Genomic DNA, 11,175 nt, shown 5'->3' on the forward strand with positions numbered 1-11,175 from the left:
TCAATCAAGATTTTGTATGCCCCTTGAATTGATGCCTAATATTCCTATTTGTGTCATGCTCCTAGTTCCATTAATATGTGATTCTTTTAATTGACATAAGGAAGAAGGCGGGTCACTTATTTAATTCATAGGAGACAATTTATTTTTATTAATCACTCTTCAATATTTCCCTTATTAGAGAGATCATTTTATCAGGTTATTAATATAATGTACCACATGTCGACGAAAATGATACCATTAAATAGAAATCTTTTGTAGGTAGGGAAAGGGGATACAAAATCTTTGCCTTTGTACTTAACAAGACACACTGTCGAGGGAATCTACTATTCAAGTACTAATGTTTATTGTACCACGTGTCGAAATGTAACGCCATCCAATAAAAAAGAAGAAGAAAAAAGAGCCATCAAATTACTGCTATCACTTGTCACCATCTTTCTCGCTTAAGAATATGGGATCCTCTCTGGTGAAGTTAGTTTAATTAATGATTGTTCAGTAACTGTTTGCAAATCTCCAATTACAAATAATGATTCACAACGATTCATATATGTAAGGGGAGAGAGCAAATAAATGATTTACATGAAAGCTATAGTTTTTAAATTGGTAACTTTGATAAAGTTGTGTGAGTGTGTGGGAGCCTGGGAGGAAAAAAAATAACGACATCTAATATTTATATCAAATGATACTAATGTATCACGATTAAGTCATAAATTAAGGTGATTATGTGTATTAAATAATAAATAATGGATCATATGCGAAGACATTAGTCTATACACCGAATACAGATAAGTTTTTACCGGGTTAGAATAAGGTAGGAGGGAATGGTCTCCTTTCCCATATCTTATTGGCTCAGACGGATAAGATTTTATATCGACTTAGTGGAGTGAATAGAGGTAATTGATGTAGCTAGTTTGTAACTATCAAAGTGTAACATTGAGGCGATCCGTATATATTAGTTCTATATATACTAATCACTTTTGATCTCTTTCCGCTTGACTTCAAAATGACCAAAATGATCAATTTTTGCCTTAATAGATTAATAGTTTCAGATAATTAATAGGAGATGCAAAACTCTAATATGGTCATTTTACTTTCTTTTCCCCATGACAATATGGGTATAGAAGGGGAAAATGGTCTCGTTGAAAAGATCAAATTTCATGAAATTAACAGAACTATTATAAGGCAATATAATTATAAATAAATAGCTACTACCTTGTTGAGAGAATTTACTTTTCAGGTACTAATCTAATGTTGTATCACTTCACACATGTCCAAAATAACGTCGTCAAATTATTTAATTCCCTTTTCTTTGCTGTGAAAATCTGGCGGCTCAACAATTATGATATAAAGACTAGACAAAAATATAACGAGGTTTCATAGTGTCGCATTAATAAATTTGGTGACATCCTCGAAATTTTTGACATGTATATCTGTTTCTGTAAAGGTTAAAGTGCACTTCATGCTCGCGAAGAGATTTATTTTAGATTATTACTACTCCTATATACAAGAAATATATGTTAATAGAAAGACACAATTGTATTGCTTCATGATATTATAGTTTTTTGACTGGAAGCATGTAGAAATGCTCCCGATAAACGCAAACTGTTTCTTTGAGTATATTAATCTGACATCAAGCCAGATAAAACGTGTGCTGCATTATGTCATGTGTGTTAGAAAACTATAACAAGAAAACGAAAAACAAAAAGGCTTGAGGCGTCGAACGACTCTCTTCTCAGAAGAAGATAATGTCGATATACCTGTATACGGGTAAAACCGAGGATACAGGCACGCTCGATTTCCGTTGTTGTGGTTATGCTCGGTTACGGTACGACCGTCTTCCCGGGAACGATGCTTCGAGTTCGGCCGGGATAAGGCGATAAAGGAAGGGCGATTGATTGACATTAGCAGGAAACCGAAATATCCGTCCTCAACCGGATATTTCTACCGTCAATCCCGCGATAATACCGTCCCCGTATTTACTTGCTTTATTTAATTGTAATTAGGTTGAAACTCCTCTACTATATAAGAGGAGGTTATCATTCATGAAAAGGGTTGCAATAGCAAGGAGGAAAATAGTTTACATCAACAATCATAAGAATCTTATTAAATCGGCTCTCATACATTCTTAAGCTCATTTTTATTATCCTCGTGGAGAGCTTGTAACAAAGGATATTGACCTCGGTTTCTATACCCGAGGCCATACGTATTTAACATTTAGTTAGATCTGCTTCTTTGTTCATTTTCTTGACATATCTCGCTATTTAATCTTGAATTGAATTTAGCCACATATCTTTGGCACCACGTACAAATATAATTGTTCTCCGTTTTAAGGTTAAACAACACCGATTTAAGGAAAATACTGACAATCTTTTTCAAGATAGCCATAAATATGATACTTGCAGATTTTTCTGATTCTTACTTTGTAGGAAACTCATAGTAATTTATAGGAAAAATGTCTGGCCTTTTCCGAAAAAAGTCACGTTATTTCACAAACAAATGTGTCCTTTTATTTTGAATTTAAATTCAAAACTTTTCTTACTTTGTAGGACTCACATTAATTTATGGGGAAAAAGTCAGGCCTTTTCCGTAAAATCACGTTATTTCACAAATAAATGTGTCCTTTTATTTTGAATTTAAATTCAAAATTTAAATTCAAATAAACTGATTTTCTGTTGGAAGTAGAATAAAACAATAAGATCCAACTGTTTAATTTATGTCAAATATCTGATATTACTCTGAACCAAACGTGTAAAGTAGACAAGAACTTAAAAGGATCAATCGTGGCTTTCCACCGATGTGGGATCAGCCACTTTCCCTATACAACAAACTATTCAACAATATGTGTGGCAAATTATCTGCTGCTATAGCATGCGTAATCAATGATCAATCAATTCAAATTCAATTGTACATCAAATATTATTGTCTGTCAACAGGCTTTGTTGAATGACTCATAAAAGAAGAATTCCTAGCTGGCTACACGTAAGTATTTATTTAGAGGGTGAAGCTTTAATCATACTATATTAAAAGACGGGTACCTTTAAAAATATTGATTGAACATTTTGCTCCATTAAAAGACTCTATAATAGACAAAATTATAATTTTACTACTTTTTTTTATATTTATTATTTTAAAGTTAATTAAAATTTTGTTATTAACTCTTTCCTTATTTGACTATATATAACATGTCCTAAAATTTAGGGTTTTAAAATAAATTAATTTACCTTATATAAACTCCTTCCTACTCGATCAAGGTTCCTTTGCCCTTTTATATATTCTTGTATGTAACAATCGTTATATTCCAACATCAACAATTGTTTCCAAGTCGGTTACACAGCCTATTACATGTAAGTATTCAAGTAATGCAATTTTTAAGTATTCAAATTATATATATAAAAAAAGATAGTTAGTAGAAGGAAAGCTATCCCGCTGTAGATTCAGTTTGTCAGAGTCCTTAATCCGGCCAAAACTTTTCCTATAGATATTGATTTTTGTTTTTTTTTGTTTTTTGGGGGAGGACTATTCTCCAAAAGATTAAATAAAATGTAATAGTATTACATTTGAAGTTTTAGAGTCCAAGATTTGATATATTAATTGTCCAGTTTCGTTATGACATGATCTTTTTCCATACTATTAGTTAAGAAGAAATTGTATAGTTGAAGTTTCAAAGAGATTGATTATGATAATTAATTTGTTATTAATGACAGGTTTGACGCTTTTAGATCAGTTACTCAAGGAAAATTCTCTTGAATCGTTATCAAGCCATCAAGGTATGTGACTTCAACCTACTTACAAAATCTATTTTCTATTTTCATATTTTAATCTTTCTGGAAAGATTTGTATTTATCGAGTTTCATAGATGCAGAATTTTTTCTATACTAATAGGAGAACTAAAATTTGCCAGTTTCAATTATTCAAAGAGATGATTATGATCATTATTCTATAATTAATTGTGACAAGTTGATATTTTCACAAAGAATCACTCAAGGCAAATTATCTTGAATCTTCATCAAGCCATCAAGCTAGCATGTGACTTCAACCCTCCACAATACTTTTTTCGATTAATTTAGTCAAAACTCTCATGCATGTATCACGTTTTTTAATAATGAGGGTAAGTATGTAATGTTGTATGCTTGATTCAATTTTAATAAATGTCTTATATTGAATTGTTTAATTTACAATCTTCATCAAGCCATCAAGCTAAGGTATGTGACTTCCAACCCACTTCCACAATTTTATTTTATTTTTGGTTAATTTCTTCAAAACTCTCATGCATGTATCACCTTTTCTTGTTAATGAAGGTAAGTACGTAATGTTGTGTGCTTGATTCAATTTTAATACCTTTTGGTCTAATGTCTTAAATTGAATTGTTTAATTTACAAGTATTCTATCAACTATTGTTTGCATGATGCATAGAATATCAGTCAGTCTTGAGAGGTAATTTAATTATCTTAATTGAAGGAATTTTCTTGTTTTTTCTAAAGTTGACTAATTTTTTAAAAAAATTCATATGTCCTACCATAAATGCGAGAATACACCGAACAATACTCAAGGTACGATCTAAGGTAATTATTGATAATGGTAGTCAAGTTTATATTTCTTTCTTTTGCCTTTTATTTTAATGAAAATTTGTTAACACTGCGTCCTAGGAGCGTTGTACGGATGAGTTTCCGAGCATGAGTACCGCCAACTCCATTCCGTAAAGTGATCATAAGCATCCGATAGAATTGACGAGTTGGAGATAGAAGTGAGAATAAACCGAAAAATACTCAAGGTTTAATTCAAGATAATTACGAATAATGGTAGTCAAATTTATGTTTCTTCCTTTTTCCTTTTATTTTATTGAAAATTTGCTAACAATTTGGTAAGCCGAAGCATTGTGCGGATGAGTTTCTAGCATGATACCGACTCCATTATGAATATATGTGACACACTTCCTTGACCCAGGTAGTAAATCATACAACTAATCAGTGTAAACGAAATAACCTTGCACCCTCACATTCTGGTAGAATCATGATTTATCCTATCTCAACTTAATGAACTACCCTTCGAAAGACCTATGTTGCTAAAGCTAGATCCACTTAAGCACCTTAGCAAATGTCATTCTTTTTAATCCTTTTGTAAGTGTGTTTTAAAAAGTTGGATAAAGCCGTAATTATATATAAAACTAATGATATATATGTTTTGCAAAATAAAAAACTACCGTTATATTGGCAAAATAAAAATTTCCCCTAGAATCCTATATTTGTTATAATTATAACACTAATAAATAGTAACATATATTTCTTGGAGATAAAAAACTGCCTTAGGTGTCCTTTCTTTGTTATAATTGTAACATTAAATATATTTTTTTGAAAATTAAAAATTGTCATGGGAGGCCTTTTTTGTTATAACATTAATAATATATATTTTGGAATAATAAAAAACTGTTGTAACTTACAAAATAAAACTATCGAAGGAGTCCTTTTAAGGCACAAACTTTTTAATCTTTTGAAAATAGATTTCCACACTAAGATAAAATAGTCATTTAATTAATATCCTAATATTGAAACTTTTAAATCATCTAACATTTTAATTATTAAATCTTTCCTTTTTCATTTAAAAGAATGTTGTATCTATCTCAAACATCAATTTTTATTGCAATGTTTTATACACTTCTTTTTTAGTCACAGAAGACACGTCCAACACAAGTACATTAATGTCTCTAAGCATGTTTATCCCCAAAATTATTTTCATCTCCAAAAATGAGGGAATTCCTTTGAAATAATTCACATATCCAATTTTTTATATGTGCCACATCATATTTTATACATGACAATTATATATTACACTTTCAAAAGTGATATCAATTTTTATAACAAAGCAACTAAAACAATATATGTAACTCTAACACATGCTAAAATGTCGTTATAAAAAAAGAGATATTATGTGAATACAACTTTCATCATTTAGATTATGTTATTTATTTTAATGAGAAATATATTTTCTTCGATTGATTCATCTCCAAAATGAGGAATTCCTTGAAATAATTCTTAATGTGATAAAAAGCATATCCAATTTTGCATTATGTACACATCATGTTTTATACATAGATACTCATATGTTACACTTTCAAAAGTGATATCAATTTTTATAACCCGTCTTTTTTAAATATTTTTCCTTTTTCTTCTTTTGCACTTTGTTTTGTTTAATGTGAACCTTTTATATAATGCCTCCAAGCTAATGAAACTGGAACCAAAATAAAGTGTAAAACATGATTGAAAGAAACAAAAAAAGGAAGATCACCAGTTAAGCATCATAGAGATCATGATATGAACTATAAGCAAGTTTAATATCGGAGGGCAATGACCCAGTTTTTCCCGCCCCCAAAGGGGTTTAGTTTTTCACCAAGAAACTTTACACAAAAAAGTTATTATAAAATTAATTATTATTTTTTCTCCATCACAAAAATTAAAGGAAGTAAAAGTTTAAAATTTACAACGACAAATGTAAAAAATTTATATATTAAAATTAAAAAGGATTATCCAATACTTTAAATAACGGGCAAAATAGGTAATAAGTAAAAATGTTTTGTTTTTAACCGAACAAAATCCTTAAAATAAAAAAAAAACCAAAAATAAATTATAATATATAAAACTTAAATTTTAATTAAAAAATAAATTACCTAATTACATAAAAACAAAATTTATCCCTTTCTTTGAAAGATTGTACAGTCAAAGAGATTATTGACCATAAATCAACATAAAAAAAATTTTACAGAAAAAAAAAAAAGGCAAAAATTAAAAGGATAAGAGTAATATCCAAAGTGAAAATTCGCAAATTGAAATACCAATTGGGTTGGAAAAAAAAAAGACGGGGATATGCATCCCTTGGTGATTGGGTTCTAAAAACATCTTGTGATGGAGGGAAGAAAAGAACAAAAAAAAAAAAAAAAAAAGAAAGAAACTCAAACAGTGGATGTTCATTGGCAACTTTTGTGGCCATGGCATTATTTTTGTGTGTTTTTTTCCAAAGAATTTTAAAAAAACGAACGTTTATTGGAAGAAGTTAAAATTTTTGTGCAAAAAAATAGGGTAGTTAATGTGGATTTGGGGTTGTGGGGTTTGGGACGTGGGAGTTAATAAAAGGGGTTTTTTTATTTTTTTTTTTTTTTTTTGTATTTTCTCTTTGTCTTTTTTTTTTACAAAAAATATAAATAAATACAATGATAAAAATATCTTTATCCGCCATTTTTCTTTCTTATTTATTTAAAACCTTCTATCACCTCCCCACCCCCCCCCATTGAACTTGAATAAAATGAATAACAAACTTTTAGAACTTCCCCTTGGAATTGTAATCCTTTGATCCCCTTTTTTTAAAATTAAATTGGGGAATTTAAATCAAATTAAACAAGAACTAATAATAACTAATTAACAATTTTTGTCCAAAATTCCCTTTTTTAATATTAATCCATGATTTACTTTTTTTACTTTTGTCCCTATTTTCTACTTGGGAAAGAAAAAGTTTGCTCCCTAAACCCCCCCTTTTCAATATTTAATTTAATTTATTTTTGGGGAAAAGGCAAGAGTTTTTAATCGACGAATCTTTAAATTTTAGGTTTTTTAAAAAGTTTGTATTTTAAAATTTTATAAAAATTTCTATCAAAAATATGACAAGAATGGAATATGTAATTAAATTTTGTTGCATATTTGATATTTTTCATAAAAACAATATAATATCAAACATCAAAATTTATTAAAAAACATATCAAATATGATAAATACCAAAATTTCAAAACTAGATTGCGAAATTGATTTCAATACAATAAAATTTATATATACAAAAATATGCACACCCCCGCTCGTTCCCCGACGTCTCTTTAATTTATTTCCTTTTTTTTGAGTGTGAATAATTTTCTTTTGGATTCTAGGAACCAAACCTTTCCTTCTATACATTAATCCTGCATCTGCTAATATTATGTCATTGTTTCAGTCGCGCCATCTTAATCTGATGTTAGTGTAGAAGGAATGAAATAAGGAGCATGTAATTAGAAGGGTAGAATGGTAATTTCTCTGTGTCATTAAGTTAGTTAAGTATCATAATTAGTTAGTTAGTTATGATTAGGATGAGTTAGTTACTTTACATCCATGTATATATACTCATGTATACATTGCATACAATCAGTTGAATGAATAAAAAATATCAGTATTTCTCCCTCTACAATCTTCTCAATCTTCATCTTCTTCATCTCAATTCATATGAATTGGTCACATTCAATTCACATTATTACAGTTAAGTTGAATTTAACCCAATTATCAAACTCTAGAAGATAACTTCTGCCGAAAGAAAATTTAAAAACATTTCTGAAAAAACATTTGATGCCATCCATACCAACCACAATATTATTTAAAGGTATAGTAGTACTTCGTCCCTTAATTATGGATATATTTTTATTTCAATTCTTGTGATAAACAAACCATATGTAACTACCATTTAATTGAAATGTATATTTTTTATTCCTAGCTTGATCTAGTAAATATATTATATTTGTACTATTTTTAGGATATTATTATCAAATACGAAACAACAATATAAGATTAATATAACATACGTGTAATTAAATGGTGGAATAATGAGTAATCATATTCACAAGCAAAAGGATCAAAATTGCATGTTGCAATTAGCTAAAGGTTAAATGTACTTCGTCTAATATCACAAGGGCTAAAATCAAAATTTATCAATAATTGAGGAACTAAAAATATTGCTATTAACCTTATTAGAAAGAGTTGAACTCCATTAAGAAACATAGTGTTTTTTTCCTTTTCTCGCATGTGGTTGAGAGTTGAGACAATTAGACAGAGGGTAGAGCTAAAGTTCACTATGAGTTGCGAATTCAGTATAAACTTAAAATTCTAATTCAGTCTTTATTGAATCTTTAACAACTTAACTAAAAGTAAGGAGAGTCAATATTTGATGCTTTTTGAATGTGAAAGTTAGCACACAAGCCTAATTGAGGATAAAGAGGCTGTCGCCTCTTGTTTCTTTGTTTAAATTATATTGAATTTTCTTCAAGCCATAACGTTACGACCATATATAAATCTTTCTTTATGCCAAGCTAAGTGATCACTAATGAGCATATATTTTAATAAAAGTTTATAATAAAGTTGGTGGATGTGTGATACATCTTTGAGCCGTGAGGAACACCACCACTACTACTACTCTCACTAATAATACATCCATTTATAATTCACATGTGAACCAAAATCTTGAATCTCAATTGATGTGACCATCTATTTGCCCTACATCTACATGTGAAATTAAACGACATTTGGCAATTACTCCATCAAGCATACCGATGTCATGATAACCGGTGAGTAATACCCTACTTGATAAAATTATTTTATTTGTACTTCTTTTAATCTCAGTTTTTTCTCCTCAGATATTTGGATTAAAGGTCGATTAAATCGGGATTCGCGCCAGAAAATTTCACATAGGGAAGTAAAGCGCCCCCAAAATTAACAAACACAACTCCATATCCAGAATTCAAACAATTGACCTCTGATTAAGAATAAAATAGTAATTACCACTCCATTACAACCCTCGTTGGTGTTTTAACCTTTTTTTCATGAAGTTACTATCTTTAATGCTTAAGTTCTTCACATTTTGTTAAGTTATTACCTCAAAATGATTCAAATGAAAAGTTCAGGTGAATGTAAAACTTTCTTTGTAGCAACACAAATTTTTTGCTTACATCATTGTGCATTTAGCTGGCGATGCCTCAAATATGTAGAATCATCAACATATATATGTTCTTTATAGAGGGTGCGAACTCTATACTCTTCAAAGTCATGGTGAAACTCATTAAATCACAAGTCGACCATACATTCTAAACCTTTTCAAAGGTTGAAATTGAAACTCAAAAGATGGTGACTAAGAAGTAGGGCTGGATGTAATCTTGAATAAATGCTCTTGATAAGTTATTTTATTTTGTGTTTTGGTGATTTGACAAACATTCGAGGAACCAGAGAGGGATCAGGTACTCGATCAGGTCCCCTGGGCGTCATACAATCAATGTTATAGTTGTAAAGCTCACATCGTTATTTTCGAGAACCGCAACGTTGTTCCGGCTTGTTAAAGGCAAACTAAAAGATGAAACGTCCTATCCATGGTCACATGTACTCTCTCCACTGCCTAATATATATACAACATGTTACAATGCTTAACCTATCACTTGCAAAATGGGAAAATCATATTCTCTCAAGTGTAGGCAACTGCTCCTTTAGTGCTCCAAGAACAAAGCCATCAAACTCAAGGACTGATCCGACAATGCAAGATGTATAAAGTCCTACGTTTGTTAAGTCTTTATCATTTTGTTCTTCATTTGTAATCCCACTCTACTTTCAAGAGGTGTCATTGTAGGAAGGTTTCAACCTTTGTTATTATGGTTTCTTGGCTATAGTTAGTCAAGGTGTGTTTGGGTGCTTAGCTTGAGTTAGTCAAAGTTAGTTTGGTTGCTTGGCTAGGGTTAGTCAAGGGTTGTAGCTTGCAATGAGTTATTGTAAGGGGTGAGGAATTTAAGAGGTTAATTCTAGGTTGCAAGATGTTGTAATCTTTAAGTTGCTTAGTTTAATGAAGTTGAAATCCTACTCCAGGTAGTCGTGATTTTTAATCCCGAAGAGGAGTTTTCACGTAAATATTTGTCTTTTACTTTCGTTTGTTTACTTGAAGGAGACGTTCTCTATATTATTTGGTGGACGCTTAGTTCATAGTTCTTTTCCTGTGTGGTGCGTACAATAGAAATCAAGTACGGGGACGGCCTAAAGGATGACGGTGTATCGAAAGTGATATTCAAACTAAAATGAAAGAGCGAATGAAATGGCACGGAGAAAAAAAGCTGGGACATGAAGTACATTTTCTCATTAGTGTTATATGGTTTATAATACTGGAGTAATCATTTAAATAATTATGTTGGGTACTACATGCAGTTGAAATAATATTTACTAAAGGAACATGTTTGTTGACACAATTTTTCGAACAAGTGTCTATTTATCTTATCTTCTATAAAAAGAGACTTAATTACTCCATTTCGATCACTTTTGCTAAAGGGCTGTTTGGTAACCTAGACGGGAAAATTTCTCTTTTTGGGTAGAATAATATCTGCCTCACCTTTCCTTCCTATTCTTTCATCTACTTTTAAAGCTT

The sequence above is a fragment of the Lycium ferocissimum genome, chromosome 9 (assembly GCF_029784015.1).
Source record: "Lycium ferocissimum isolate CSIRO_LF1 chromosome 9, AGI_CSIRO_Lferr_CH_V1, whole genome shotgun sequence".
NCBI classification, from domain to species: Eukaryota; Viridiplantae; Streptophyta; class Magnoliopsida; order Solanales; family Solanaceae; genus Lycium; species Lycium ferocissimum.